Below are 27,607 nucleotides of genomic sequence, written 5' to 3'. Positions count from 1 at the left end.
CTCCTTATATGGTGCCCAAGAAAAAATGATAATTGGAAAAGATAATTCGATACATTAGGCACTATGAGTTTTTGGTAATAAATTGAAAGAGTATATATTTCTTTAATTTTGACGACATTCGTTTCCTCGAAGAAGGGACGATAGTTATTTCGTCACTTTGACGAAAAATTCGCCCAAACCAGGAAACGGTTCCATCAAAATCGGAAAAAGGTTCGTGATATTTGATTATATCCATTTTGTACAATGTGCACATTTCATTTTATAGACAAAACAGAAAATAATCATATTTCATACTTTACTAGCTTTGTTTATTTGCCATTGTCTACAACGTAAGGTGAGAAAAATGTAGAGGCAATGTAAGAAATGTTGAATCATTGCATACTTTCTCGGTGATAGTTGTAAACAATGCGTAGGCATCTTACACAACACCAGATTTTGCACTCTGCAGATAACACATATTAAAATATCTCATTAATTTATAAATTTTACATTAACATATATTTTTGCTTTATTATATGTAAAACAAATTTTTTGTCGTATGCCTGTTTAGGCAGTGGGGGTGCGATTGTTCCTGGTTTTCAGTGGCGCCATCTATGGCCAGGAATTCGACTTCTGTCACGCCATTCACACAACCACAACCCGTTTATAGGGCGGGTCACATTCACACACAAAGGAGAAAGGACATAGAACACACACAGAGAGAAAGAAACATCCATGCCTTCCCCGGGATTCGAACCCAGCACCTTTCTGATGCAAGGACAGTTCCCTGCCCCCTACACAGCGAGGTCGGCATTATATGTAAATATAACTCTTTTATAAAATACACATTGGTATACAATTCTGAACAACCATAAAATTGAAATTCAAAATTCATGGATTCGAGAAGGAAAGAAAAACAAAACAAATGCATAGATTATTAAAAAACATTCCACTCCGGCATATTTAGTGAGATTTTTCACCTTTCAACAAAGAAGGGAGATTGTTTTGAAAGTGAAATATAAATCCAATATTCTCTCCTAATATGTTCTAGCTCGAATCCTTGAACTTTATTTTTTTTTTCATTCTCGTCTTATCGATCTTTCATTTAATGAAGGATCTCAGACATTTTATTCATTTTTCACGCTGCTTGAACGCCTTTGTTGCAATTTTTTTTAGAACACTGCCTGTGAAGCCTTGCATCTTGGATCAAAGCATTTGTTGAAAGCAGCAAAGAAAACTCCATACTTTTTTTTACCCAGCAAAATAGAGTGGCTTGTAGCACATTATTTTTCATAAATTCCTTAGCGTAGAATGTAAATTTCATTCCCGGTCATAAATAAAAGTATTCTGGTCACGTGGATCTTTAGAAATTAAGTTTTTTTTTATGTTGGTTGCCTTAATGGTTTAAAATTACAAGCGTTTTTCCATTGTTTTTCTTTTTTTTCATGCATAATTTGCTGTTATTTACTTCATCAAAGAAATTTTGGAATTTATTATGAAAAAAGGGGGATTAAACGTTTTGCAAAAGTTTAGCTTTTTTAGATTTAAATTGTGTCAGTAAAAAAGTGGTTTTAATGATTATTTTTAAAGAGGGTACTTAAAACGTAGTTGAATATTAACTTATTTACTTTACTTTTTTATTGGTCGTAACTTTTTTATATCTTTCATTTATAAAATTTTCTGGGATATGTCCCCAAAAACCAATATAGAATTTTTTTTCATTCCTCATGAACGAAAACAAATATGGTCGCGAGACTCTGCCTGTTACCTACAGAAGGTGATGCAATTCGATGTATACTTTACCTGTATTCCTCTCCGCATTGCAAAACCGAGTTTACCATGTAATGAGATGGGGTGTATAGAGGAGAAGCTTTCTTCTGAATTTTTCACCAGAGAATTATTTAATGCACTTTTTCCTATATAAAGTCACTTTCTCATCAACAGAAACAAAAATGAATCTCCTTTCGTAACCTAAGATGATTCGTATTTGAGTTGTATTCTCCTCTGCACTGCAAAACCGGTTTTACAGTGTTATGAGCTAAGGTGTATAGAGGGGAAGCATTCCTTCAAATTTTCCACCAGAAGATTTTTTAATGCACTTGTTCATATCAAAATAGTCATAAGACATCAGATTATTCATTTAAAATCATGGCATTCTATAATTTAATTTATATTTTATTTAAATTTTATAAAAACAAATATATCTGATGAAGATTTTTTCCTAGTTATAAAATTTGAGTGAAAATCTTGAACTTTATTATTATAATACACGAATTACTTTACAAATTTAGTATATTAGCATAGATATTTGATATCTCGTAAAGTTCATTGCTTTATTTTGCTTTTAAATTTTTTTTTTTAAGATATCTGGCATTTACGTTTTTGAAACCGTTTGCAACTAGTATAGTTAAGAAACCATGAATACAAAACTATACAATTTTTATACATTTACCAATTTTATGCATTTCCTTTTTTTATGGTTTCAAAACCGTAAGAAAAGTGTGGTAACGCTGTGCAAGAAGTGTATTGTGGTGTCCACGCTGGGACTCAAATTCCCGGTCAATCAGTCATGGAATTGACAGATTAGCCATCTCGTCTATAATGTATACCCAACTGCAAGGAACTATAAAACGCTTCATTAGGTTAGCGCGATAAATTTCTGGTTATTTAACAGTTTTAAAAGAAAACAGTTATTAAACGGTTTTTCTCACAGTTAACCATAAATAAGAAAGTATTAAAATTGCTATTTGACTGCTTTGCTTGAACGTAGTAAAATAACAATTAAATAAGCTGTTATTTAACCAGTTTTCGGAGAAATTTCTAACAAAGTTGAAATAGCGTGAATGCATCGCAAAGAGTTTGTTGCAGAGCTTTAATTTAAGTTTACTAGCATTAACATTCCGTCATATAGTTTTCATTAGAATAAAGATGCGAAGTGCGCACTCTTTAAGGTCTTCTGCGAAATTTCTGTATAAATCATGATAAAAGAGTGATTATATAATGATATAGAAATGATGATAAAAACAGTTGTTTACTGCAAGTAATATGTTTGTCCACTAGTTCATGAATATTTTTATTTCTCAAAAGAAGTAAAACACTTCCACAAAAACCAGCTCAGTCATTTAGTTTAAGAACATACAATTTCGTCACAACATAACTTTAAACATTTGATGCCTTAAAACCTTTATTTAAAATGTCATGAATAATAGATAAATATAACATTGCATTTTATGAATTGAGTTTCTCTTCTATTAGTAAGAAACAGTTTTAACATAAAATGAAATGCTGATAATTGCGATTTGGAATAATTTTATTTTCTCTGAAATAAGAGTTCAATAAATGGGAAAAATTGTACTTCTAAAGAGTATTATGAATAAATTCAATCATATTAATCTTGAATTACCCTTTTCTCACATTCCTTCTGAAAATAACTTCCGTCAACAACAAGGTCTTTGATGTTCAACATAATTAAAACGTTCCTAACTCGACTGAATTCATGGTATTTGGTGATGTTTGTCTTTAAATTAAACATATTTCTATTTGATTAAGAGAAGTATATTTTTCAGTTCTTCTGTATAAATTTAAAGAGAAGAAGAATTGTTGATATTTAGACATTCTTAAAATATTGCTAGACTCATGACAAATTAGTTTTGCAGCAGCATTTTAAGATAAAATAATACACATGGACATAAAAAGTGGAGTTTTTATAAGTGCTAAAGTGGTTGCAACATTACTGGGGAAAATTGTTTTCTGGATGCATAAGATCATTTTTAAAAGATCTTAGATACTTTGGTATTACTAATTTCAAATCTGTAATTGGTTTCTCTTTCCAAGCTACTGTTTTTTAAAACATATTTTTAGTCTATTTTTTGTCAGAACGTGTAAGTTTAAAAACGTTGTATATGACAGGGGGTCGAATAAATATTGCGACACACTTCTAAAAGAATTAGGGCACATAATCAAAATTTAAATTGCATAGGAGCCCGTGTCTGAAAATGTTGACGTACGCGGTTAGGGGCACTCTCATTTAATGAACTATTTCTGTGTGCTTTTGAATAAAGAATAAGCGGGAAGCGCACCTGCCCGCGTATTATCGGGCATGAGATCCTAAGCAATTTTAATCCTGGTTATGTATCATTACTCTTCATGAAATTTGCCGCAAACATTTACGCATTCCTTTATAAAACGTTTATAGACTTGTACACATTTAACAATAAATAGACTAAAAATGTCTTTTATTAAAAAAATTAGCCGCTTTAAGAGCAAAACAATTTTCTGATTGGACACATCCACATGCAAATTAGGCAAGATCAAATAATGTATATATGTGACAAAGGATTTTTGACCAGTATATTAAATTTCCTTCTTCTTCTTCATAAGCGCAACAGCCTTTCGCAGGTCAAGGCTGACTCGTAGATTTTCCTCCATCTGGCCCTGTCCGGTGCGACGGCCCGCCATCGGTTGACTCCCAATAGCTTGAGGTACTTTTCAACGTCGTCTATCCATCTTGTAGGTGGTCGTCCCCTACGTCTCGTCCCTTCAATTGTGGAAAAAGTCACTTTTTTGGCAGGGACGGCATCAGAATTTCTGAAGAGGTGGCCCAGTCACCTAATGCGTGATGCTTTAATAGTTCTCACAATGTCGGATTAAATTTCCAGGAAAGTAAATATTACAATTAATTTAAATTACATAATATTATTGTTTACGCACTTACTTTCATTACATGGCAGTGCATGAACTCGAAATTCTCCGATCTTTCATGAGATTTTGCACATTTTCGTGAAAGAGAAAACATTGTTTTATTTATTTCATTATTTTGAAGTATTTTCCTTATTATAAAGTGTTTTGAAAAATATAAGAATCAAAATCATTTAGCAGTTACAATTTTTAACAAAGGTTCCTGGAGAAAATACAGTAAAATACGATTCCAAACCCCGTTTCCTTGTTCTCATGAAATAAACTATTATTCAATCCTTCCAATATATTTCGCACGGTCTTAACACATTTTTCTTTTTTCTGACTGTTTATTGCATTTCTTAAAAAATGCATGGCTGAAAAAGTAATATAATATTTATGAGAGAGGGCCTTTGAGTGATTTATTGACGAAAGTAGAATCTTTGATGCTATGCAACCTGGATTCCCATTTAAGCAGTAAAATAGAGTAATTTTATTATTATTTTCAAAATGAAAAAACAATCCTAACAATGCAGAAATAATTGCTTTTGTGGAGAGTGTCTGATTCAAGGTGAAACTATTTATTTTTACATCATGTTTTTAAGAAAACATCTTCAACAATACTTAAGTATCACTCCACAATGGTAATCTTAAGAGCTTAAAATCATCTTTTTTTCATTAGCTCAAATTTAATAGATCCTCTTAAACAACTTTTGCCTCACATAACCCTCTTCATGCTAGGCCGAATTCAACAGGTCTTTTGTTTTTGTAACATGTTGTTCTTTATTGTAAGGTTTTACACTTTAGTAATACATTCTTAAAGTAGTAGTTCACTAATTTTCTGAAAAATTAATACTGTTGTTTAAGATCTAAATTGCAACAAACTTGTTTTTTATATTATTTTTCAATTGCTTGAGTTGAAGATATGTTTTCTGATAAAAATTTGATCTCTAAAATTGGGGTCCACTTATACTTTTATAAGCATTATGTTATCTGTATTAATAAAATGAATAGTTTATTGTGTGTGCCAGTTTATAACTTCCAAATTTCAGGATGATAGTTTAAAAACTATCATCCTGAAATTTGGACAATGGTTGCAAAGGGAAATGTCTCAAATTTGCTCAAAGTTTTCAATTAAACCATTCGATAGAGAGGAATTAAGACTGATTTTATTATTACGTAAAATGTTAGTTAGCTTCAAAAGAAGCTCAAAACGATTCTATTCTTCTCAAATACAACATCAAGACAGTGATGCTTCAAGCTTATGGCTGTTGTGATTCTCTAGCTTTCAGCTCTATTTGATAAAAAAAAAGCTTATTGTAAGTTCTTTATTGCTTAATTATCGTTCATTCGTTATGAATCTCAATGATTAATTTGAATGTGACAGCATAGGTGGACTACGCCACCAAATAGGTATTTTTATAGTTATCTGAAACCAGATATTTGTGTTTATGGTTATGCAATTAAATTTTGTTTCGATGAAACTAAATATTTAAAATCAATGGTTATTGAATTAAAAAATTATAATTTATGTGCTGAAAAGCAAAATTAAAGGTAAGATGACTCTAATTCATCCAGGTGAAACGCAAAAATCTTTCCAAATATTATGGACGCTAATGATTTGGAATAAATTTTAGTACATATTGAAGTAAGAAACAAGCTTGGTAAAAAAGAACAAAATCAATGGAGAAATGTTACTTGTTTGTTTAGCAGAGACGTAAAATTCAACATACTGATATTAATGCTAATATTACTTAATTAACTTCAGTAATAGTCACTAATAGGAAAAAATATACGCAATGATTAAAAGGCAAAATTGTAGGAGGAATGCTATTTGCTTAGGGGAGCCGTAAATTGTCCATCATGCTATTATTGACACCAATGACGCTTAATTAATTTTGATTTACTGGTATAATATCTATTGATGCAGTTTTAATAGGTACCAAATATATTAATTTTGAATACAAAGCACTTAATTAGTATGTTTGGCGAAAATTAAAACTACACAAATACAGTGTATTTTTAATATACACTGCGTGATAATATATTTGTACCGGAAAAATTTCTTAGTAGGTGTAGTTTTTGAGATTATGATTTCATCTTTATTTTAATGGAATGAACTATTGAAAACAATTTCATTGTTATAATAACGTAAATGTACTGAAAAGGGTAAAATGTTAAAAATCAAAATCATAATAATGGGGAATTATTTTTGCTTTATTAATTTTGTATATAATTTTCAGTTTTGTGCTTGATTTCTTAATGTTGTTTAGTACCAATTCATTGATTTTTTTTTTAAATTTTTTCTCTTACGAAGAATGGGATTTTCCAAGAGAGGAGTAATTAATAAAAAAGTTTCGAAATTTGAGTAAATTTTTAATTTATTCTATAATCCACGCTTTATAAAAATCAAAATGACTGAAAAATTATTTGATGGATTTTATGATTTATCTAAGTGTCCTTTTCAAGGTTAACATAATATTTCGATTAAACACTGAAATCAAATGTTACATGATGGAAAAAATAGTACATTTTCAATCATACTGTATAAACTCATAATTTCTTACAAGGCTGAAATGTCCTATAAAACCTTTTATGTACAATTAAGCAAAATACATTCTCTATAGAAAGCAGTGACTACATTTATGATTGTTTATCCTTCGATTTTATTACATTCTCTCTAACATAATACACTGGTTCGACAACTGATAACTGAATTTCTGCACATACAGCATAGAGCACCCATACATTAATGGGATGATAAAACCAAGATAACACCATATAGGTAACCGATATCTAAAAGCATTTAAAGATGCCGATACCTCTTATACTGGAGACTAGAAGCAAATATTGTGGCTCAGTCCTCTAAGAGACATGTTGCAACGAGCCATAAATCCTGAGTACAGCATTAGGTGAAGTGTCCATTAAACCAACTAACCACGCGAAATCCCTTGTTCGTCTTAAATTAATGCTTACTCCAGTTTCACTCAATGAAATGAAATGTTTGCGCTGTGTAAAAGGAAATTAAGTATACGAGATAAAATTATTAAATTCATTTCGGTTAAAACGTTTACACGCAATTTTTATGACTGATGCAGTAGAAGTGTGTGTAATAAATTAGATGTGAGAAATTGTAAGCATAAGTGTACAGATAAATTTGCTCAATGTTATATTTATTTTTAACAATCAATTAGCAGTTATAATATGGCAGTTTATGAACTAGTTAAAAATAATTATTTGAGTAAAGCGTGTATTTGAATATAAAATTTAGTTCTGAGGAATTCATAAGTAAATGTTTAAGCATTTACGCTTCTAAACTGACATTTTATGCTCTTATGGCTTTTCAAATTATCGTCGTCAGCATAAAACACAGTTCCTAATTCAAGTTCCAAATCAGATGTATTTTATTGTTAAAAAATGTTTTATCAAACATTGCAATGATCTATTGTTGAAAGAAATTTAGTCTAATTTTGTTCATTATTTTTTAAATAATAAGGAAATTAAGTATAAAAAATAAATTAAGTATACCGGATAAAGTTATTAAATTCCTTTCAGATAAAACACTCACTCAAACAAATAAAAATAAAGTAAAGTTTAAAATAAAGTAAATGCGAAATATTCTAAACATAAGTGCCCATAAAAAATTTGCTCAATGTTATATTTATTTTTAACAAACAATTAGCAGTCATTTTTTGTCAGATAGTAAATACACTAGTTAATAATTATTTGAGTAAAGCGTATATATGAATACAAAATTTAGTTCAGAGGTATAGTAAATGCATAAGTAAATGTTTAAGCATTTAATCTTCTAACCTAACATTTTATGCTCTTATGGCTTTTCAAATTATCGTCGTCAGCATAAAACACAGTTCCTAATTCAAGTTCCAAATCAGATGTATTTTATTGTTAAAAAATGTTTTATCAAACATTGCAATGATCTATTGTTGAAAGAAATTTAGTCTAATTTTGTTCATTATTTTTTAAATAATAAGGAAATTAAGTATAAAAAATAAATTAAGTATACCGGATAAAGTTATTAAATTCCTTTCAGATAAAACACTCACTCAAACAAATAAAAATAAAGTAAAGTTTAAAATAAAGTAAATGCGAAATATTCTAAACATAAGTGCCCATAAAAAATTTGCTCAATGTTATATTTATTTTTAACAAACAATTAGCAGTCATTTTTTGTCAGATAGTAAATACACTAGTTAATAATTATTTGAGTAAAGCGTATATATGAATACAAAATTTAGTTCAGAGGTATAGTAAATGCATAAGTAAATGTTTAAGCATTTAATCTTCTAAACTAACATTTTAAGCTCTTATGACTTTTTAAATTATCGTCGTCAGCACAAAACATCGTTTCTAAGTCAAGCTCCACTTCAAATGTATTTTATTATAAAGAAAGCATTAATCAAACATTTCAATGAGCTATTTCTAAATAAAAATTTGTCAAATTTTGTTAATTGTTTTTTAAATAATACAATGACTGGAGTTGTGTATATTTTTTTTGAAAAACACACGTTATGTATGTTAGAAATACTACATTATCTCAATAAATGCCTTTTAGAATATTAAATTTGAAAAAAATAGTTATAAGTTTCTTATAAGTTTTTAATAAAACGAAAATTTACTTCTCCTTACTTCGACGAAAGAAAGAAATCTTAAATAGTTTCAATATATTTAAGTTTAAAATTTTGTTTTTCTTACTAATTGCTACGTCATTAGAACAAGAAGTTAAATGATAAATCGTAATAAATGTTATATCCTAATAACTCAGTGATTTCATTCATAATACTGCACAGATTAGTTTTGACAAAATACTTTGTATTTATCACTAAAGTAAAGAAACTAGTATAATTAGCCTGTCTGGCGTCTTGAACCAAAGTCTTCGTTCTTACAAATTTGCATAAAACCGTGAATGACGAAAAGCCTTATTCAACTTTTGCTACTCAACAGTGTTCCGAACAAAGATATTCGTTAAGCTCACTATACCCGTATAGACTTGTATCATTAAGAACAAAATGAATATTTCTGATCCCAACAGATTGAAAAATGGTAATTTAGGTGAATCAGTAGGGAAAATTTGCTGATTTCAAATCTGAAACGTAAGCATACTTTCAGAAAATATAAAATGAGTTGTTCTAAAAAATACATAGGTATTTATGCGAATGCGAATTTTTAAGCAAGATGAAAAAAATAAATTATTAATGCTAGTGAACAGAGTAAAAAAGTTTATTGCTTATTAAATGCTTATCAATTAAAAAAATTGATGCAAATTAATCATAAATAAAAAATCGTTTCGATGTTGAATCATGAAATTGGTACTTTGAACCAATGATCATACGAATTTACTGCTACTTGATAAGGTACTAGAGTAAACTATTCCATATCTCCAATGCAATCTGCCAAATGGTGGATGCAAGGAGCCCCCTTTAAGGAAGTTAGTTATGCGTAAGTTTGAATTTGACCTTAACTTTAAAGTGATATGTCTAAGAGATGTTTTTTTTAATTAATCGTTAAATGAATTAGATACGATACTTCTTGATAAATATCGTGAAATATAATTACCGATATGCAATTGATTATAATAATTGATATTATCATAACCAAGATTAATCGTAAGACTCCTTTTTTTACTTATCATTATCCCGAAAATCAAAAAATTTGCTAAATCTCCTATATATATATTTCAACTAACTTTATTTAAAATTAAATATATGGAGTTTGGTTTCTTTTCCGGAAGGGTATCCAGCTCTTTTGCACTACTTTAAACCACCAGTGCAACCTTCCAAATGATAAGTACGAGGTTATTACCTTTCGAGAGTCGAGTTTCACGTAAGTGTGAATTTGACCTTTAAATTGAATGGTCCATAGGAAGGTTTGCCTTTTAATTCATTGTTGATTGAATTAGATACGATACTTCTCAATAAATAACATGCATAACAGTTACCGATATGCAATTGCCGATAAGTATTGTTTGTTATCATAACCATAATATGTCGTAAAATTCCTTTTAATCTATCGTTATAACGATAATTGAAAAATATCATTTTTAACGATATATTGTGAAATGTCCTAGCTCTATTTCAGCAAACTTTGTTTAAAATCAAATATATAGAGTTTCTTTTCTTCTGGAATGGTATCCAAATCATTTGCACTATTTCAAATCTCCAGTGCAATCAGCCAAATGGTGGGTGGAAGGAAGCCCCCCTTTCGGGAATCGAGTTTCGCGCAAGTTTGAATTTGACCTTTACCTTAAAGTGAAATGTCTAAAGGATGTTTTGTTTTCCAATACGTTTTCTTAAAATATTTCTATTGAAGAAAGGAAGTTCAAATCGGAAACAATATCTTGAACAATATATATAAAGTTCTTGTATTTGAAAGGGTAAAGTTCGGAGGGAATGTTCTATCTACGAATTGGGAGATTTAGTGGAGTAAAAAAAAAATGAAAAGAATACTTTCCTCTGGTTGAATTATTTAGTGTGTATTGATGGTATATTTATCAGAAATATTTCCGCTGAAATATATTTTCTCATTCGGTTGACGTCACAAAAGCTATCTTTCAGGAAATATAGTATATAAATTTTTATATGTAAATAAAACCCACCCCTCATGGAAACATATAGATTTGTTAGATACATAAAATATATACAATGTTAGTTAAGTATTTATTTTACAAAAGAATATAATTTAATATTTGTACGAATTAAACATTCGTTAATAAACTGAATAGCAAAAAAGTAGCAGACATGAGTTGGAATTTGAACGGGGGCAATACCGCTACAAATACGTTATGCAGCGGAACCGAATGCAACTTATAACACCTTGTGCCTACTTCCGGGATAACTTGCATGCCTATCTTGCCTCAGAACAAATGGACTCTCTCTTTCTACGTCACGTGCAAGCGCTTTGACAAGAATAACCCAGTTTTGTTCTTTTCGCCAATTATATTTGCAAAATTAATAGAAATTGACAGGTTTGGAATAAACATTCATCGTTTGGAATAAACATTAAAATGTGATATTTAGAATTTACCACAATTTTTAAATAGTTTACTAGATAAATTCAATTTTATTTTATTAGTTTATGATGAATTTCCATTATTTAAGTTTAAAGAAACGTGATATTAAAGCGTAAGTATCAATGTGAGAAAAAAAAAATTTTATATACATTTTAAAATATGAATTCAGTGACGTTATCGCCACACGTAGTGAAATTATTAACCTTCGTTTTACTTCTCATAACCTAACATAAATAAATAATTTAGAAAACCTGCAATAAGACTAATTACTTCATTGATTTATCGCTCATATTATAAAATATTAATCAAATCCTATCGACTAATGATAATTTATGAAATTTTGACCATTGTCGGTTAGTTAATCTCAATATGTGTACAGTAAAGAAATATATATATGAATATAACTATTCCATCCAAACAGTCATAACTATTCCCTCCAAATTAGTTTCGTAAGTAAGGTTAGCTTTGAAGTCAACTTATTAAGCTTTCCTTTTCAAACTCTCTGATTCTTTCTGCTTTTCCATTTCGCTAATCCACCTAAAGTAGCCCAACGGGGCTTATGTAGTCAGCAGGAAGATACGGAATGCATTGATTGCGAAATCGCAGCTGCCTTCCACTCTTTCATTTTGTTTTGCAACCCAGCGTGATCATCATAGAAATACTAATGGATCAGCAAGTCTTCCTTTTTGCTTATTACACTTATTATTCTTTGGGTAGATGGTACAGGTAGTATGTTGCTACCGAAAACACTTGAAGAAGTTCTAACTCAGTTTATCAAAATGAAGATTGTCTCAATATTAGAGAATTTAACATTTGTTCGTAATTTTGCATCTATCTCTAAAAGAAGAGGGTAAAAATATTAATTTTAAAACACAGAATTATTTATATTTCAAATAATAACACTGTAGTCATGTTTTAATTTCGTAGATGAGGCTATTAAATTTTTAAAAAACCTTTACTGGTTTAGTTTTCTTTTAATATAATTATTTATTTATGAACACTATTAATCTATTAAGTTGTCAATTGATGATATGTTGAATTTCTTCAGAAATGAATTTGGAATGAATATTTTAAATAAAAATTCTCGCTCTATATTTATAATTTATTAAAAGAAAAATATACGTGAGACATTTTAACTAAAACATTGCCCCGCAATTAAATTCCTCAATGTATGTTTCTATAATCCTAATTAAATATAATATTAAACATATTAATCTCAGAATTGACTGTAAATTACTAATGGGACGTGGATAGTTATTTTTAGTACTAGGTATTTTTTTAGGGTATTTTTAAAAATATCGATACTAGTTTAGTTAGAAAATGTAAGCAATCAAAGCACATTTAAAAGTGCTTTGATTGCTTACATTTTCCCTCTGCTATTTAAACAATTCTTGAAGATTTTAATCTCGTTTTCTTTTGAGGTTCTTGTCAGGATTATATATATATATATATATATATATATACTGGGTTCTATAGACTTACTGTAAATTGAATATTATAATTTCTGAATCTCAATTTCTTCTGATCTCAGATGACAACCATGGTTTTTCAACTTAATTTTATACCAATTAATTAATGCTGTTATTCAAAGCAATTCTTTTTAGCACCATAGTTTATTCAGAATGTGCACAAATGTAGAGAAAGGTTGATATCATATGGCTGGTTACTTCTTTGGGTCAACTCCACATTATTTTGTAGTTATTGACAGCAGGCGTTCTCTGCTGACTGGTGAACCCACTGGCAGTTTTACGCGTATAAAGTCGTATATTAACCTGGTATATTAACTCTGCATAGCAAAACCGGTTTTTCCATGTACTTCGATGGAGAAATAGTGTTTAGGGGACAATATTCTCCCAATTTTGCCCTTTCTCTAAGCCACCCGTGGATTAATATACTTTTTGAATTTAGAAAGCTACCATACTTGTTGCCTGAGTTAATTTAAGCTCGAACATCCCTCCTTTACAAGAAAATACATATTTTGTATTTTCCTTATATGTTTTCAATATAAACTAATGAAAAATATATGTGAGATAAGCCTTTTAATTGTTACAGATAGTATTTAAAACTGTGCTTAATCACAAATACTTAGCCATTATATAATAATTGTTTACTTTGTTATAAAGCACTTTTTGAAAATATTACATACTGATTACTAATTGTCTTCAACGAACAAACTTCAGTTGCCATAAATGGATTGGTGACCCAAACGTGGGAGCATTATACAGTCTGATTTTGTCAAGTTATACAAGAAAAAGGAGTAGTATTTTATATCTAATAGAGACCTAATATATAAGCCTTTAAAAAATAAATGCATACCTTAATAGAAATATATAAGGAAATCTTATTCTCGAGAAAAATTTATTAAAATCAACCCTTTACTTGCGGTTTACCATGTTATACCAGCACATGTGGTCCACATGTTGTTAGCAAAAGTGAAATGTTAATCTGTTTTTTTTCTTCCGTTAACCTGACATTCTTACTTTAAGACGCCTAGCCTCTTTGTGGCAAACAAGTAAACGAGATGTTAGACATAAAACAGTTAATAAGTAAACATATAACTTCAAATTATATTACTTATAGAATTTAACAATAAACACAACATTTAAAAATTTATACCAAACTTCCACATTTTCTTCATAAATACGAATGCGAAGCTAAGATTAGTATCTGGTTTAGATAATTCTCTATACAAATTGCCCTTCATGTTGAATGGCTTTACCTAATATCTCTTTACAGGCAAATGCTTTCTATTGCGTAAAAACTTTTTCTCTTTACAGTTTACAAATGAATTTTAAATTATTAAAATGCTTAACTTCAACTAGCCTCAGTTTATATTCCTATGATTTGTATTTGAATATTATATGATATATAATTGGGAAAGGGATTCTGAGTGTTCCAGGATTATCTGTATTAAATATACTTTGAGAAGTATTATATAGTTTACAGTAGGATTAATAAAGTATATTATACTGAATGCGACGTATGTACAGAAGAGGGTTTGAAATTGTTTGGTATGCTTTATAATTTCATTACATATTTATAGCGTATTTAGTTTAAAACTATTCCTATTCAATTAATTTTTGAAGGTAAACATAAAGATTAGAACTGGATTGCGCAATTAAACACAATATTTTATTTAGATATATATATATTTTCCATTTTATATTAATGCATAATAACTTTCTATATAATTGTATGGGTATATGGACATATTATAGTATGCTCTAAAAGTCCGATAGCTGGCAAACTTCCAAAAAAAAAGTTACAATTTTTTGTTAGAGGTTTAATGTTTCTTATCTTATTCTTTGGGAATAAAAAAAGGTATATACATTTCCTGCACGTGTCTTAGTTTTGGAGAACGGAAATCATCTTATTTATTTGGGAATATATTCTCCCCAGCTCTTATTGGGTCGGAAATCACGCATAGCTTTACGCTTAACTATTTTATTTTGGGAAAAACTATTTATAGTGAATTTTCATGATTTTCTGTAGAATAAACCGATTTTTCATTAAGTTGCTTTGTGAAGAAACATCGTATGGCATGAGTTAAAAGGAGCTCCCTTGTTAAAAAAGGGTGAGATATTTTCGAGATAAGAAACAATATCGTAAGAAAAAATCATTATTCAGTTATAGTTATCGATACTTAGAAAGGAATTTATTGTTCAATTTTCATTTTTGAGAGGGATTTTATCATTGATTCTACCAAAAGTTAGAAGTGGTTTTCCATTTTGAGTAAAACTTGCAATTTTAATGATTCCCTTTGAACAAAGTTGTTTAATAAAATGTAAAATAAATTAGGGTTCTAAAAAAATCATTTGAATCACAGATCAAACATCTGAATCATAAAATTTAAATTTAATATATATATATTTAAAAAAATGTTAAGAAAGATATTATTGAATAAATCAAACATAACACAGAATCAATTATATTTGGAAATGCATAGTGCATAATTAAATACAATTGGATAATTCTTCGGAATAAAATGTAAAATAAAAATGGGCTTAAAATATAATTTGGACCCCAGATCAAATGTCTAAATCACAGATTGGTTTCAAAAAAATTCCTTGGAAGTTATTATTAAGATATTAGAACAGATCACTTATAATGAATTATAGTTATGAATGCATTGCACTTAATTAAATATAATTGAAATCTCGAAGCATATGCCTAAGAAATTAGCATTGAAAACATGTGTAGATTCTTATACATCACTTAAACAATAAAACATGATATCTAGAATCAATTTCAATTACAAACAAGTAGAAAATAATTAAATATGTTATACTATAATTAAAATAGCAGTACAAGCGTCAAAATAATATTTTGGCATTAAGAAATGCTTAGCTCATCATTAAAATAATAAAACACAACACACGGAATCTGTTATAGCTAATAATTTTTTTTTCTTATTTTATAAACTCTTGTACAAATGTAAAAGCAGTTCATCTCAAATTGTCAATAGATAAACAGATATTATAATCTTTGAAAGCATGTTCATTAAAAAAATTCTAATATGACTAAAATTTTAAAGTAAACATCAAAATAATATCTAGCAATGCATCACTGAAATAATATAACATACAATAAAGCGATTTCATAGCTCTTATCAGTTTATCACAAGCAGTTCATCGAAACTTCATCCTTGAAAGCATATTCCTTAAAAATTGTCTATTGTGACTAAAATCTCAAAGTAAGCATCTAGATATGTGTTGACATTAAAGTCATATCTATCAATGCATCACTAACACAATATAACATGCAATATAGTGGTGTAATAGCTTTTATCGGTTCCTCACAAGCAGTTCAGCACAACCTCGTCCTCGAAAGCATTTTCATCAAGAAATTTCAAATATGACTAAAATCTCAAAGTACTAATCTAAATAAAATGTTGACATCAAAATAATATCTAACAGTGAATCACTGAAATAAGATAACACACAGGAGAGCGGTTTAATAGATTTTATTGACTTTTTACAACCTCGTTCTTGAAAGCATATTCACTAAAAAAAATTATAATCTTACTAAAATCTCAAAGTAAAATTCTAAATAATATGCTGACATTAAAAGCATATCTAGCAATGCATCTCTGAAATAATATAAGATACAATAAAGTGGCTGAATAGTTCTTATCGGTTCCTTACAAGCTGTTCACCATCTCATTCGGGCCGGGATAGCATGGTCGGAAGGGCGCTGGGCCCTTGTCCGAGAGTTCGTGGGTTCGCACCCCGCCGGCCGAAGACTCCCCGTGTAGTGAAGTGACTGATGCACGTTAAATCTGTAGAGTCGCAAAATTCTTCCATGTTCCCATAACAAATCAATGCCTCTGGGGGTACTGGATTGGAGATCGATCATTCTCTGATCCAGGTCAAAATTACGATCTTTGGATGAATGAAGGGATGTATGAATGGGCCGGTCCTATAAAAAGGTGTGACGTGTGGTGTGGCAGAAGTCGAATTCTTGGCCATAGATGGCGCCACTGGAAAACAAGAACAATCGCCTTCCCCCTACCTAAACAGGCATACGTCAACACCACCTCATTCTTGAATGCGTATTCATTAAAAATTTCCAATATGATTAAATTTTCAAAACAAATACCTAAATACTAAATTTCTATTTAAATTATATCGATAAGTACATCACTGAAATAGTAAAACAAAATACGTTGAATCAATTATCGTTATAAATATAATTTTTTTAGAATTTAGAAACTCATTCACAAATATGTAAGCCATTATATAATTTTTGAAAGATTCCTAGTATAGATAGCTTTTATCGGTTCATCACAAATAATCATAGATTTCCTCATGCCTGAAAGCATATTCATTAAGAAATTTCCTGTATTACTGAACTAAATGGCCATTCCATATTCTAAAGGAATCTTATTACAAGATTTCCTGTTCGACTTCGCGCTTCTATTAAAGTTCTATTAGAGGAACAAGCAATGTTAGCGTGCTTCCAGAAATCCTTCTAATCTCTGAAAATTGCGTGAAGTCCCTGGAGATTTTCTCTCTGATCTGAGTTTGAATCTCCGAATTCGTATTAAAATCATGTCACTTCGGGGAATACAAACTCATGCCAGATGAGTTCTGAATAAACTTTTTGACATAACTAATTTCCCCTTTACTGAAATTCGGACTGACTCGAATATACTTCCATCTAAAGTGGTATCCTAACGTGATTCTTTGATAGATTGAAAATTGATCGGATGGAATTTTGCACGGAGTGGTTATATCAAATATTTTGGCATTGATATTAATAGTGATTTTCAATTTTAGTAGAATGGAAGGTGAAGTTATTAAAGTTACAAATTTATGCTTAAACTTGGTGATACATAAACTGTCGTTACTGCGAGTCAGAAGTGAATCGAATCTCTTGCATGGAATTAATGCAGATTATTTAACACAAGCACGTCTGACATTTGGTAAAAAGCCAAATATATAGTAAACTTTATTGCAAATTCAAATTGATGAAAGTGTTGTTTTGTAAGAATGGATTAAACTGAGATATACCAATAGAGAATAGTGCAAATTTTCAAAATAACAATAAATGGATTTCTTTGTATTCTGATCTTCAAAATATGACAGCCCACTCTGACTTCTTTAAGAGATAAAACTATAACATGCAGAAATTAATGTAAAATAATGCAATCAAAGAACAAATTTGCCTATTTTTTGACGACAGAAATATTTTCAACAAAACTATACTCAAACTACTTGAGGAAAAATTCCACATTTTACTGCATAATTTACGTACACACATTATGACTAATATTTTACATTTGATTTTTTTTTAAAATTCACATGTGGATTTATCTTGCTTAGCATAAAAAAATCTGCACTTATTGAAAAAAACATTTGTTTGGAACTTACTCTTTCCTGTGCTAGCTACTCTGTAAAATATCTAAGGTCAAACTACGGTAAAAAGTATCGTCACTCAAGGTGCTGGTACTTTTTTTCCATAAAATTCTAGGGCATAAAATATTTTGATATACCGTAATTTTTACAGTAATATTTATCCCAATAAAAATCCCTGTATTACTCTAATTAAATATCAAATAATAAAATTATAGTATAATTTCTTATTGCAAAAATTGGTTTTAAGTATGCAGAACCCTGGGCTTAGACCGGTACCCATGTTGCCAGTCTAGGGAAAGAGGAAAAGACCAGTTTTAATGCAATTTGATCTGAAATTTTTTACTGAATAATGAGATAAATTGAAATCATTAATGAGCGGATTTCTAAAAATATTCAATAAGCTGTTAGTCACTGACATTCTTGGTACTTTTAAATTCAGTCTGCAAAGTTTTTCCTTATTGCATAGAAAAGTAAATTTTAATCACATTAAATAAGCTACTTCAATAAATTTACTTATTGTCTAAATTTTGACAAGAAAATAGATAAAAAATATGTAATACACAATCTGTTCAGAGAAAAAAATCAATACAAAATCAATTTACACAAAACTAAAGTGCGATATATTTAATTGAAAAAATAATTCTTCTAACGGAAAATGCTTTTTCTCTAAAATATAAAGCTTAATTAATACATATTTGGTAATTTACAATACATTCCATAAGATTTAATTAAAGAATAAATTCATTCCTTTAACACTACTTGATTAACGATTAATACATTAACATAAATTGTTTCGGAGCAGCGGATGAATTTTGATACAAAATAGGAAAACTTGCTCCATGTACCATGAAAACTTCTTCTCAAGGACATACTTCTAAATCTTCAATCAATATCTCTATTTTTCGAACGTATTATTTTGGAACAAATTCAACCAAAGAAAAGTAACATCCATTCTCCGCTGTCATCGATTCATTACAAACAGCAAATATTCTTTCCGATATGAATGAAGATTTCAGAATTTTTTTTTCCTCCTGCTCTTCTCCTTGATGTTTTCGCCATCCCTTAAGGATAATGCGGAAAATGGCCATTTCCTAATTATCCAGTGCCGAATTTCCAAATGAAAGTCATTAAAGACTCCGGCCGTATATTTCAGAAGCGGGAGCAGGAGGGACAGAGGAGTCCTTCTTTAATGAACTTTAGGTCCTAATTGCTGCTTTTTACGAGGATCTCCTCTGTCAGCGCGACGCCTTAATCTATTGTACTCTCCATTGAAATCTTAATTGCCCGGAGTCGGCATGCTAAAAATAAGTATTTCCGGATGCTAGGTTATAGCAGAGAGGATTGGACACACAGCAGTGGAAAGAGGGGTGTTTGGGAAGCATCGATCCGATAATTCTTCCTCTTACACAACAAACCGTTAAATGAATCTCTTCAACTATTGAGATTCAGAGGACAAGTAATTGAGAGAATGAGTATTACTTATACAAGTAACGAGTTGGGAGAAATATTGTGGGCTGATTAAAAACTTGGAAGTTAATTTTAAGAAAGGTGCTCGGTTTGCACTTTTTAATGCCGTAATTTCTGCTATTCTCAATACAACTACATTTCAAGACAATGGAATTCGAGGCGATCAAATATATTCACATTACAATAAGAACCTAGTTTAACAGTATATTATATTATATAAAATTCAGTTATCTGTGGGAAATAAAATATAATTCTTCTTCTTACACAACAAAACATTAAATGAATCTCCTCAGCCATTGAGATTCAGAGGACAAGTAATTGAGAGAATGGGTATTACTTATACAAGTAACGAGTTGGGAGAAATATTGTGGGCTGATTAAAAACTTGGAAGTTAATTTTAAGAAAGGTGCTCGGTTTGCAATTCTTATTGCCGTAATTTCTGCCATACTCGTGACTACATTTCAAGGCAATAGAATTAGAGGTGATCAAATATATTCAGATTGCAATAAGAACCTAGTTTAACAGTATATTATATTATATAGAATTCAGTAATCTGTGGCAAAAAAATATAATTCTTCATATTACACAAAGAGACAAAGCTGTATTTTTATACTTGTTAACAACATTTTAGCTCAGTAATTGAATTTTTAATGTCCCTCTCTCTCGATGGTCAATGGTATAAGCAGGGTGATTTATTACTGCGGCTACAAAAGTGGCGGGGAGTATGGCCTAGGGTAGCCTCTTTATAATAAACTGTCTCTTTGTGTGTAGTTGAAAGAGCAGTTTTATTTATCTTAATTACTTTAATTCCATGTTTCTTCCATGTCCGACTATGGGTTATACGTTTCACAATCTTTATGGTGTGTTCGACTTCGATGTTCGTAACTGCTGTACTGAATCACCCTAGAGATGAAAAGAAAGACAGAATAATAAGTCAATTTTTTGTTAAAGCAACGATCCCAGATCGGTGGGAGTAAGATATACCGAAAGATATTAAAAAACAAAAACAATCGGAATTGAAAAACTACCTACATGGAAATAGTGTTCTCTGATGCATTGAATAAGAAACAAAATAAAACTAATTAGTTGGAAGGGTAAATACAACAAGGGATAAATAATAGATTTTTAATCCAAAATTGGAAGAATAAAAATTCAGTGTCATTATTTAATTTTGAAAATATTTGTTTTTGTCCCCTCTTAAACTTTATACTATAAAATATAATCAGAAATTATTTTAAAAGAAATTATTGCGATATAGCTATGCAAACACGATGTACTCTTATAAATATATTTACTAAGGTAGTTTTAAGAATCCAAATTTAAAATTTAATATTATATTTAGAGAGTATATATAGTTAAATAAGCAGAGTGATACAATGTGAAAGTTAATATTTCAAATATAAGGTACTCAAAACCTCAAATATATTTATTCTTTATTTATGTAGTACATTTAAAATTTATAAAGATGCATTATCTCTTGAAGAACAGCATTTTAAAGGAAAAAATGGAAACTGAAATAAATATGTAATTAAACCTAAATCTTACATATACAAATAATTGCTATATTTTAATATGTATAAAATATTCTTTGTTTTTTTTTAACTTTTGGTGCATGAGGCATTCGTTTTTTATATTTAATTTGAGATTCAAATATCTTTCATATGCAAGAAATATGCTTTTTTATAAATCCTAATTCTTTCTGATCATGTTAAAAAATCCTTTAAGTAAGCTTTATTTAAGCTTTAATTCGGCATGCATATTTTGCAGCTAAAACGGCTTTAAATATAAAAACCTGTCTTTATAAATGTTATTTAAATTCTTTTTATGCTGCCCTAAAACACCGTAACAACATTTTTGCAACACCTATTTTATACCATTTCTTTTATTTCATAAAACTGAATTTATAGAATCTTTTGCATTTTCTGAGTCTCTTTCTTTTGCAGGTTAGATAAAATTGCATAAAAAACGCCACTTCAAAGTGGAACATCTGCCAAGTGAGAAAATAAAAAATTTATGTGAAAGTGCAAGATAAAGTGAAAATTCCTGGAGACTCTACTAAAGGTAAGAAGATATAAAAAGAGAGCGTTTCTATTGTCTACATATTATAGAAATGAAAAAGAACTATGACTAGAACTATGAGTGGATTTCCGAAAAAAAGTCGTATGCTAGAAATCTCTCAGAAACTGATAAAAAAAAAGTAAATTTAGAGAATATGATAGCAAACGATAGAAGAATATCCAATAGTTACCTACGCATTTCCTCTAGTGTTTTTTAGTTTATATTTCTTCTAAAAATTCTACTAAAAAGAGATTTGAAAAGGCATGGATAATACATGTTTTTTACATACTCCTGTTATAAAAGAATTGTCAGACGACTGAAAAAAAACAGAGCGTTATATTTTTATTTCAAAATAAATATGTATATATGATTTATTTTATTCAAAACCTGAGCATAATGGTGTTAAAAAAAACTATGTTATGGAAGCTTTTCGAACGAGTAAAATTTAAACTTATTGCGAATTGTTTACAAAATTCATATAATGTTTCTTCACAATTGTTTTTACGCTAAATTTATCAGTATATATGAATAAAATTTGAATAATGAATATATTTCGAAACGTTTCTTGTAAAGAATCAGACCAATATTTTAATATAAAGATTACATGCTCGCGTAACCAATTTTAAACAATTGGTTGGATATCCAATCCAAATATTTAAAGTCAGTTCGAATTAATAAATAACACTGGGAAACAAAATGCTTGTTGCATTAATTCAAATACTTGATCTTACTTGATATACTGATATACTTGATATACTTCATATACTTGATCTGAGAGTGGGATTTCAAATATAAAATTAGTTTTGCTCCTAAATTTACAGATTTTTTTTAAATGGAATTTTCGGTCTATTTTTTGTCGAAATGCTGAATTTTTTGGATTATAATCTAATTTTTCAAGATGAATGTAATTGTCTGTGAATATTGAATTGTCATGAATAATGAATATTATCAAGAATAATGAATATCCTCATAAATAATGAATATCATCCTGAATAAGGAACAAATTTTCATGAATTTGTTCATGATTCAAAAATTACAAAAAGGAGGATTCAGAGCTAGCTGTTAAATTCCTGCCCAAATAAAGTCTGTAAAAAATAGAAGATGGTGCAATTACATCTTTAAATTGAAATATACGAATTCAAGGAAAAAAAGTCTTTAAAATTTTGTTATAATCAAAATTATATGTTATGAATTATAATTATATATAAAATTATATTACCAATATTTTTTTAAATCATCCATCACCACTTTTAAATTTTTTTAAAACGTAAACATGTCATTGAAAAAAAATTTCGCCCGCTGTATGCATGAAACTAAAGATTCCACATGATTCGAGAGCTCGGACACGGAACTCTTCTCCAAAACAACGGAACGTAAATCATAGTTATAAGAAATGTTGCCACGGAAAAGGAATTTTTATGTGGTGTGGTCTTGAAGATAAGTGTCTTAATAGAGGGCACCAAACATTCTGATATTTTTGTTTTTTAAATTCGTAACTCTCGTTTTTTTATATATTTCAAAAAAATAATTTGGTTTGAAGATGGGCCATGCTGTATGCCATTCGGGAATAGACAGTGAGATTCACCCCTGATAGAAAAGGAGAATATTGTAACTTTAACTGATTTTGACTATTTATTTTCTTCTTATTATTTTTTTGCAAAATTGTTTAATTTAACTTACAAAATTTTAGTTAAGTAAATAATACGCTTTTTCTGTTAATTTAAATTTTTTAGCTAGCGAATACTGTTATGCTTTCAAAGGAAAAAAATAATTTTATTCAAAAGAAAATGAATATGTTGCACCTTACATTGTTAATTATCGTACTTAAGACCATTGGATAAAATTCCTTGGATAACACTCATTTTCAGTTTCTTTTCTTTTAAACTTAGTAGTTAAATGAGTTCTGATTTTCATGAAAATTAAAACTCATGCACTTAGATTTAGTTAAGAATAAACTAAAATACTAAAATGGATTTAGTTAATAATAAACGCATTACCAATATTTATTTTGTGAAATTCTTCAAAGATGTATACCTTTAGTAAAGGCATCGTTTTCTTACTTATCATGAATGTCGTTGTAGACGAATTTTATTTACCTTTTCAAAACATTTTCCTAAAAGAATGCTATATTTAATCAAAAATAAAAAGGAATTTTGGTTATTAACGACCTTACTTCAGTTTTCAAATGCAATGTTCAGAGGATTTATTCTCAAATCAATCAAAAATCTCAATAGCCTGAAAAAAGTAGTTAGAATGGCAAATGGTTAGAAAACCTAAAATGATTAACAACACAACTGATGTCTCATTTTGTTTCAGGAATGAACTACACTTACCAAATTCAAATGTTATTTTTAACTGATTTCAAAATTTATCTTTATTTTCATTACAAATATTTACAATGATCTCGTAACAGCACTCCACTACCCTTATTTTCATTTTTACTTATTCGCTTCACCTAAACAACTCATTTTCAGACACGATTTAGCTACATTTTTATCCAGTTTTACTTTATCATACACATTTAACATACTCTAAACGTTACTGTAAGACTTTTATCTTAATATTTCACTCAGAATTTACTAAAGCAATAGCTTATAATTACTTTTATCTTAATCAAAAATAGTGAACTTCCTTTGTTAATTTATTTTCTCCTAAAAAATCTTATTAATCATTTCAAATAAAGCAGAATAAATTTATTTTTTCACGTCATGCAAATGCGCTTCTGAGAAAAAATCTTAAGCCTTGCCTTACATAGTCACCTAATACGATTTAGCTACATTTTAATCCAGTTTTACACTATCATACACTTTTAACATATATTAATTTATATAGTTATCTACTCTAAACGTACTGTAAGAATTTTATCGTCATATACCTCTCAGAATTTAATAAAGCAATAACTTATGATCACTTTTATCTTAAACAAAAATAGTAAACTTTCTTCGCTAGTTTATTTTTTCCTAAAAAAAATCTTATTAATCATTTTAAGTTAAGCAGAAGAAATTTAATTTTTTCACGCCATGCAAATGTGCTTCTGAGAAAAAAAATCTTAAGCCTTGCCTTACGTAGTCCATCCTTCAAACAAGATACGAAGCTGCTTACTATTGTAGAGAATGTCAACAAATTCTTATCTCAAAGCTTTGCAAGAAGAGAACAAGATCCAATTTTTCGTCCTGGAATGATGAATCACTAACTTAAGCGCTTCTTACTTTTTCCATTCTGGGCTTACACAGTTTATTTGGTAGTAGTTCAGAAAGTTTTTTTAAAGAAAAGCAAAACTAACTCGAAACAGAAATATGGATAGATATGTATAGCCTTATTTTAGTTTTGCATTACTCAAATATTTTTTTATTCCGTGGCAGAATAAAAAGAATGATTAGCCTCGACTCGAAAAAGTATTTTCATTCTATTATTTTAGATTTATGCTCTTTAGAAGAAAAAGGCATTTTTAGATAACGTTCTAAATTATTTAGTACATGTCCTGTCATGATAAAATAACTATCACTTTTCTTACATCATTTATTGTTTTAAGCTCTTAATAAATATGTCATGATACACCATGAGTTATATTTTTCTTATTATAAAGAGATATATATGTATTCCTCCTAATTAAGGAATTCCGAACGCTCATTACAATACTAATATTACAATTAGTACCGTAAATTCATTCTAAAAATACATTTAAACGTTTAAGTATGCTTTATAAAAAATGATATTCGGCAAAACTAGGTTACACTTGACGTAGATTCAGTTTCGTTTGATTTGTTTTAATTTGTAACAAAGAGAATTAGATATGAAAGTTAAAATGATTTTGCAATCTTACTAAGGTTAACTACAACCATCATCTTTATAGACAGAAATATTGTTAAAATAAAACGTTGGTAAAATTTGTTTCGATTAAAACATTAACAAACTTTTTATTAGAAAATTAACTCATTTCACTTCACCACAAACAATTTATATAGAAAAACATATAAAATGGAAAGAGTTCTGCCTGTCCAATAGAGGGCGTTGTAATCACTCACACTAATTATGTTATGTATCACTTGTATTCAGGCAATCGATCGAAATGGAAGGGTTATTGGAAAGCCTAAAAATATAGTTTGTTTTCATTATTTTACTAGTATCTGTAAATCTTTTATTGATTATGACTTTTTTATTTTTCTTACCATTTGCCTTTAATCATTAAGCAACAATATTTGTTAAATTTCGTGGTTTTTTTTTCAATCGCATCTAGCTTAGTATACTTTTTTTTCTAATCACGTTTTCAAGGTTTGGAGGTTTCATATCTGATAAAAACTTAGTGTCTAAGAACACTGAGGTAATTTGCAAGGTTTTACTTGCTTCATTTCTGTGAAATTTCATAGTCTCTTGTGAGTATTTTCTTTGTATTTTTAAGGACACTTTCAGTTTTTAATTTCCAGTAACTCTTTGTGAGACTCTTAATAAATGATTTCCAGTGGGTTTTCACGCATTTTTACCTAAAACACTTTCAAATGTAATTAATGCATATTAGGTTTCATAAATTTTTCATGTTCGTATCTCAGAATTTTTGGTATGGTTGACTTTCCCACTATATTTGATAAGGTTCCAAGATATGGACTAATGTAATTTTTGTACCAGTAGACAGAAGGGAAATGATGAAATTGCTAATAAGTTCTCGAAATTTAAATCATGATAAAATATAAATAACTCTATTACCTTACAAGAATTTCTTCAAACCAAACTTTTAATCATATTAAAAAGCAATCAGTTCGCTCCGTTCCACTCCCAAAAATTTATAAAAACTTAAAATTGTCCCTAACAGTTTATAGTGCATAAAAAATCCTCTCAAATCTGTCGCTCTATTGCTATTAAAAATAAAATAATGAACTGAATTGAATATTTAACCTCATCTATAACCTGAAATTGCAAATCAGACTCTTCTTAAAAACTCCCACGCTATAAAGTACCCCCGAAGATTTATTTGCCGAAGTATAAAAATGTTTCGAATGTTTCATTAATAACAGCGTGAGTTTTTTAATATTTGCTGTTAGCATTCAGAACTAACTAAAAAGCGACAAGCTTGGAACTTGCAATTATTGTTCCGTTTTGAGTAAAGATGAGAATAGTTTTTACAGTATTATACTATTTCCTATACGTGCATGTTCCATGTTTGAACCCAATTAAATAAGTGTTGCCTACTTTTATATTTGTGAGTCAAACAAATATATTGATTTTGTCTGTCTACCCAATATCACTTAATCACATTGCAAATCAGGCACATTTTGCTATGATAACAAGGTGGATGATGTTATTTAAATTTACAACAAGGGGTGCGAAACCAATCCAATTCTAAGCTTATGACTATCCATTTTTAACTCCGTAGTCTTGTAATTTTTAACCTGATTGAGAAAAAAGGGAACTCCTGGATCAACCATTAGAACAAATTTACCTACGTGGAGGACTGTTTAGCGGAATTAACGTGCATTATCATTGCATGAAGAAAAAAAAACAACATGAAACCATCCCACTGTTGGCCCGACGCCAAGGGAATTTTAACCTC

General features: G+C 29.2%; 1 protein-coding gene across 1 annotated transcript in view; it reads left to right on the top strand.

Annotated features, from left to right (window-relative positions):
• LOC107437455 (neural cell adhesion molecule 1-A) overlaps nt 1-27,607 on the top strand; it is a 425,122-nt gene that overhangs the window by 123,261 nt on the left and 274,254 nt on the right. The window contains exon 2 of the mRNA XM_087157544.1: nt 21,948-22,065. The gene's annotated coding sequence lies outside the window, so the exon portion shown is untranslated. The remainder of the gene's footprint in view (nt 1-21,947; nt 22,066-27,607) is intronic.

Source organism: Parasteatoda tepidariorum, chromosome 2, assembly GCF_982258835.1.
Source record: "Parasteatoda tepidariorum strain Cologne lab strain chromosome 2, Ptep-v5.0, whole genome shotgun sequence".
NCBI classification, from domain to species: Eukaryota; Metazoa; Arthropoda; class Arachnida; order Araneae; family Theridiidae; genus Parasteatoda; species Parasteatoda tepidariorum.
This window is presented reverse-complemented; position numbering and strand designations above follow the sequence as displayed.